This window comes from Nerophis lumbriciformis, linkage group LG06 (assembly GCF_033978685.3).
Source record: "Nerophis lumbriciformis linkage group LG06, RoL_Nlum_v2.1, whole genome shotgun sequence".
NCBI classification, from domain to species: Eukaryota; Metazoa; Chordata; class Actinopteri; order Syngnathiformes; family Syngnathidae; genus Nerophis; species Nerophis lumbriciformis.
In genome coordinates this window covers 27,240,118-27,246,117 of record NC_084553.2, presented here as the reverse complement: position 1 = coordinate 27,246,117, position 6,000 = coordinate 27,240,118, and the positions used below count along the sequence as shown (strand labels likewise).

The following is a 6,000-nucleotide window of genomic DNA, read 5'->3' as shown; positions in this document are numbered from 1 at the left end:
AAGAATCACACAAGGTATAAATATATGTTAAATATTACGTTGTGTATGAATGTTTTCTTTTTAATTTGTCGAAATGGATAGTAATTCGATCAAGGCCGCGGTGGAGCTGAAAAGTCGAACTTTCTGCGTGTCCCTGAAGGCCACAGTTCCCGGGATGTCAGCTCTCCCTCCCTTGTCCTCGCGCGGCCGAGGGAGGCTGCAGGGCTCGGGATGACGCCACCTCTCTCGCTCCGCCCCGACGCGAACTCGCTCTTTGCGTTCATTTCATTCCTCTTCTCATTCCGAGCATTCTTTGCATCTCTGTCAGTGAGCGAAGCGATGCGCCTACAACATCTTCCTTGCCGACTCAGAAACACCAGAATAACTTGACACTGTATTGTAAATTCCCAGTAACACCACATGAGCTTAAAAAGTGGATGTTTGATATGAATTATCAATAACGAGGTAAGTTTCCTTGCTAGTTGCAGGCATTCATACTGACTGTAGACTTTTGCTGGCTTTAGTGTACGCCTTCGACAACACTAGGCAGTTTAAACAACGCTGGCCTAGTATTTATTACATGTTTGTTATTTTTCCCACGGCGTAGCAGCGGGCGGTGGAAGAGGTTATATGGCCGTTGTTGCAACAGGCACTTTGGACGCTCCCCTCTCTCGTCGGCCGAGCGGCTAAAATCTTTAACATTTGTTACATTTTTGAGAAGAAGGCTGCTCATACGCCCCTTTTTAAAAGCGCCACGGGTCGTGTGCTCCGTGTCACATCCACACAAACACCCAGGGGCATTTTTTTAACCTCAACGCAAATACACGTCCTGCTCGAAAACAGTTTTTTGGACAAGATGACGATTGTAAGCGTTGCTCTTCTTTCTCTAGTTAGCCCAGCCGGCAGTTGTTGGGGGATTTCTCCGGAGCTTTTTCGGACCACATCGACAGAAAACACCGGAGAGACTTGTTGCTTCGCCACTTTGGACGTTGCGTGTTTCGGTCGCCATCGAAGTTTGTTGTGAGTATACATTTTTATTTATGTTATATGTTTCTCCGTGTTGTTAGCGTACTCCAACAAGATTAGCCAAAACGCAATTACTGCTACTTCGCGTCTTCTGTTGACCTAAAAACTAGTAAATAATATTTGTGAAGGGTATGTTTCTTTGAATGTTTCACGTCCATGGGTTTCATCTTTGCCTGGTGCTCGTTGTTGATCACTAGTGTGTCGGAGGAATATTAGCTTAAATTGACATTTCACTCGTTGAGAAAGTAGTACTCCGCTGTATTTGGAACTAACTCGCATGAAAAAACAACATGCTGGTGCGTTTATTTACCTCTTCACCTTTTTTCTTTGAGGGATTTTTCCTTTTTCATTTTGGGAAGTGCCTGTTCAGCTAAAAGTAACCTCTCACTAGTAGGCATTTTCAACAAGTTTGAAGCTATATCCTCACTTCACCCCATTTGGAAGACATGTTCCCATTCTATTATGAAAATGTATGTGTAAGAATAATCTTAGAATATTTGATTAGCCTCATTCGAAAATATATTTTTTGCAATGAACTCTAGCCTTTTATAGATGCCAAAATATTTTTTCACAAGGGTTGCATACTGAAAAACCAAAGGATGTGAGGACCACTTTGAAATTTGATATAGGTTTTAAATGTAGTAAAAACAATTAAAAACTATTTTACTGTGTTGTACAGTATATTGGATTGAATGTTTTTGGAAAATAATCAAATTGTGCGATTGCGGTTTGATATGCAATTGTTTTTTGAAAGCCCTCTTCTCATGCATTTTTCAACAAAGACAAGCAACAAATCAATCTACATTACAATAAACCGTATTAGATTTATCATACAGAAATTGTAATTTCTTATAAATAATACAGTGATAAACTTTCTTAATACTCTGACCTGTAATCTTGTCAGTATAGCGCTTTTATTGTGGAAGTCGAAAAGTAGTACTCTGCTGTATTTGGAACTAACTCGCATGAAAAAACACAACATGCTTGCTGGTGACTAGTGCCTTTATTTACCTCTTCACCTTTTTTCTTTAAGGGATTTTTCCTTTTTTCTTTTTGGGAAGTGTCTGTTCAGCTAAAAGTAACCTCTCACAAGTATGCATTGTCATCAAGTTTGACACTATATACTCACTTCACCCCATTTGGAAAACATGTGCCCGTGCTATTGAGGCGGTATAGCTCGGTTGGTAGAGTGGCCGTGCCAGCAACTTGAGGGTTGCAGGTTCGATCCCCGCTTCTGCCAACCTAGTCACTGCCGTTGTGTCCTTGGGCAAGACACTTTACCCACCTGCTCCCAGTGCCAACCACAGTGGTTTAAATGTCACTTAGATATTGGGTGTCACTATGTAAAGCGCTTTGACTCACTAGAGAAAAAGCGCTATATAAATATAATTCACTTCACTTGACTTCACTATTATAAAATATTATGTGTAAGAATAATCTTACAATATTTCATTAACCTCTTCCAAAATATATATTTTTTACAATTAACTCTAGCCTTTTATAGATGACAAATTTTTTCCACAGGTTGCATACTTGAAAAATCAAAGGATGTGAGTGCTGCTTTGATATTTTGATACAGGTTTTATATGTAAAAAACAAAACAAACAAACATATTATACTGTGTTGTACAGTGTATGGGGGATGAATGTTTTTGGAAAATAATCAAATTGTGCAATTGCTGTTTAATATGCAATACATTTTTTTGAAAGCCCTCTTATCGTGCATTTTTCAACAGACAAGCAATAAATCGATCTGTATTACAATAAACAATATTAGATTTATCATACAGAATTAATTTTTATTTTTATGAATAATACACTTATAAATGTTTTTAATACTTTGACTTACTTTTATTGTGAAGGTCGTAAAGTGTGTTGTTTGTCTTTGAGCTTTTGCTCGATTGCTGTAATCAGAGGTGGTAAATATTTATAAACTCTTTGATCCATCACGATTGAGACTCTGACTTTGAATCTATGGACAAACGTCCAAATAACGATTATTTATGTATGTTAATTCAAGTAATACTGAGAGGGAGGAGGAGAGGACAAGGTATGCTAACCGTGGCCCTAAACTACTTGGAATATGAAGCAGTAAAACAAGAAAGAAATTGATGCTTTGCACACTTCAACAGAAGTCTTACAGAGAGTCACAAGCTAATAAAAAGAGATGAGCAATTAGCAACTAATAAATCATGAAAGAAAATAATTTCCACACAGTGCAACAACGCTGTCAGTCACAGATACTGTATGAATGGGTAGATAAAAGATATGACACACCTCTTTGATCTGCATGTTTACCGCAACCGTGGACAAAGTGTCTGGGCATTCCGTAGTTTTAGACGGCAGTGTGGGACCGTCAGACAAAGCTTCATGTTATTAAAGTGACTCTCGGAATCATGGCTGTCTTCCTGACGCCATGTTAAGATTTCCCAAAGTCAGCACAACTAAAGTTAAATAAGCCCATTAGAAGCACATTAGGACTTGCGGTAGCTCTGGTGGGAACACAATCTACTTTTTGACTGCAGGAAAAAACACAGTGTTTTAATGGCACCTAAATTGATTATGGCAATTGTACATCTTCTCTGCTCAGAACACTGCTTACTTCTTCATGCGGAAGAGGATCAAATGAACAGAAAAACACAAGTCCATCTATTTGCACAAAACAGTTATTAACATTATTTCCAGGGAACATTCTGAACTTGGCATAACCCCAAACATGTCACATTATGAATCCGCTCACTGGCAGGACAGAAAAAAATGTTGGGGGATAGAAATGGATGCATTGTTTTCAGTTAATGCAATCGGGCAACCTGTTGGACCAAAGCCTGCATGACATTTGTGCAAGAATAGGTAGTTGTCTTTGTTTGTCCATAATAGCAATTAGGTACCCTTCAGACGCCTTCTCCTTGATGTGTAGTTTAAGGTAGAACAGTTGCATTAGTTAGAGCTTGATTACAATCATATATTGTATATGCTTAAGGAAAACTTATGAACGTGGAAAAAATATGTTAACTGTAGTATTGACGGCTGTATTAAACATGCTGGTATCTTTATTGTAGTATATGTGGTTAGTTAGTATTAGTACCTTGGTTGCTGTTAGACTTTCAATTTATGGTTATGTAATACTGTATGGTGTTTAGACTTGGGCTATGTTTACAGTCTGTCAACATTTTCCTGGTTTGTCAGTTTTACTAACGTAAATACATATTCAGTAAATTAATTTTATATATATATATATTTGAGAATATTTTTTTTTAGCCACGTACTTTAATATTTAGTTTTATATGCTTTGGTTAAATTGACACCTTATCACGTAACATGTATGGTGGGTCTGTTTTGTTGCCTGTTTCAGGGGTTATCTGAATAACTGAACATAATTTTAGTTTTCATTAATTGCTTGGAATTATTCGGTCAGCTGTTAAAAATCTATAGCAGTTTTCTCAAGTTTAAATTGTCCATGTCATCAATAAATTCTTGACGGGAATGTCCCATACTTCCACCATTTTTGTGTTAGTTTTGAGACCAAGTGATATTCCTCGTACTCCTAATGTGTTCCATGCTTTCCTTGAAATAACAGTACAAAAGTGTTTATTGTTATGACAATTAAAAACGAGAGAAAACTGCAAGATAATCTGGACACAGAGTAACTAATTGTGTACTATAGATGTGATATGTTGCAGGCTAGTAGGATCATGTAACATGGTCAAAGCACATTTAAAAAAGAGGACACTCCCGCAGGCTTCCAGACTGTTTGTGCCCTGAGGTAAACTCTAGTCTAGAAAGGGAATTTTAAAGTGTGCGCTGCTGCTCAGCAGTTTGAGTAAGGCCCACTGAGGCTAGCCGTGAGTGCCACCAAAAAGGAAAAGCTGGCTCAAAGCCACTGACGTCATCTAAGAAAATCAGTCTCATACTGCAGCCATAAATGGTCTGCTGGAGGCACTTTGGTTCTGTCAGACATTGTTAGTTAATGCAACATTTTTTTTATTTTTTAAATCATGCATGTTCAAAGTCAGACTGTCTTAGCATCAGTCTGTTGGACTTCCATTCACACAGTGTCATATTTCAGTCTTTCAGTCCAATAATCATCACCATACTTGCCAACCCTCCCGAATTTTCCGGGAGACTCCCGAATTTCAGTGCCTCTCCCGAAAATCTCCCGGGACAACCATTCTCCCGAAAATCTCCCGATTTCCAGCCGGATAACTATATTGGGGGCGTGCCTTAAAGGCACTGCCTTTAGCATCGTCTCTCACCTGAAAAGGAGACTATTATATATGTCTCCGTTATCCAAAGGTTTATCTATAACCCATAAAGTAGGCAGGCACGGAACTATTTCTCAGCGTGTGTTTATTCCAGCCGGCACGTTAATACACTTGACACACAACCTCCGGATTCCCATCATGCATTGCTTCAAAACTACGGCAAGTTGTACTATCCAAAATTTCCAGCCGGAAAAACAATATTGGGGGCGTGCCTTAAAGGCACTGCCTTTAGCGTCCTCTCACCTGCAAAGGAGACTATTATATATGTCTCCGTTATCCATAGGTTTATCTATAACCCATAACACGGTGGCCGAATGGATATAGTCATTCATGAACGGTCAGAGAAGCACAAGGCTGGCCACAGCCCAGTATTATGGGCCACCTTGCAAGCAACATTCCTTTCTCATTTGCGGATGTTTTCAACAAATCGGGATTCAGAGATCGCTCGCCAGCACTCAAATGGCAGAACAAAAGCTACTCAAATAGTGAAAGGTAAGTGTTAATTTTTTTTTAAAGTAAGCAGCAAGTAGAGTAAAGTTAGTAGAACAACTGTGTTTTCATTACTGTTTACTGTACTATATGTATATATATATATATATATATATATATATATATATATATATATATATATATATATATATATATATATATATATATATAAATACTTTAATTTCAGTGAATTCTAGCTATAAATATACTCTTTCTCCTTAACCCCGCCCCCCGGCCCGGCCCCG

The 6,000-nt window shown here is 38.3% G+C and overlaps 1 protein-coding gene across 5 annotated transcripts in view; it reads left to right on the top strand.

The window, feature by feature from the left end:
• The first annotated feature begins 214 nt into the window (after positions 1-214).
• Positions 215-6,000, top strand: part of tead1b (TEA domain family member 1b) — a 129,121-nt gene continuing 123,335 nt past the window's right edge. Inside the window, exons 1-3 of one of the 5 annotated variants that reach the window (XM_061964003.1) lie at positions 215-302; positions 391-444; positions 870-999. The gene's annotated coding sequence lies outside the window, so the exon portion shown is untranslated. Of the gene's footprint in view, positions 445-869; positions 1,000-6,000 lie in introns of all 5 variants that reach the window. The other 4 variants (XM_061964004.1, XM_061964002.1, XM_061964005.2 and 1 more) reach the window with 4 other exon arrangements.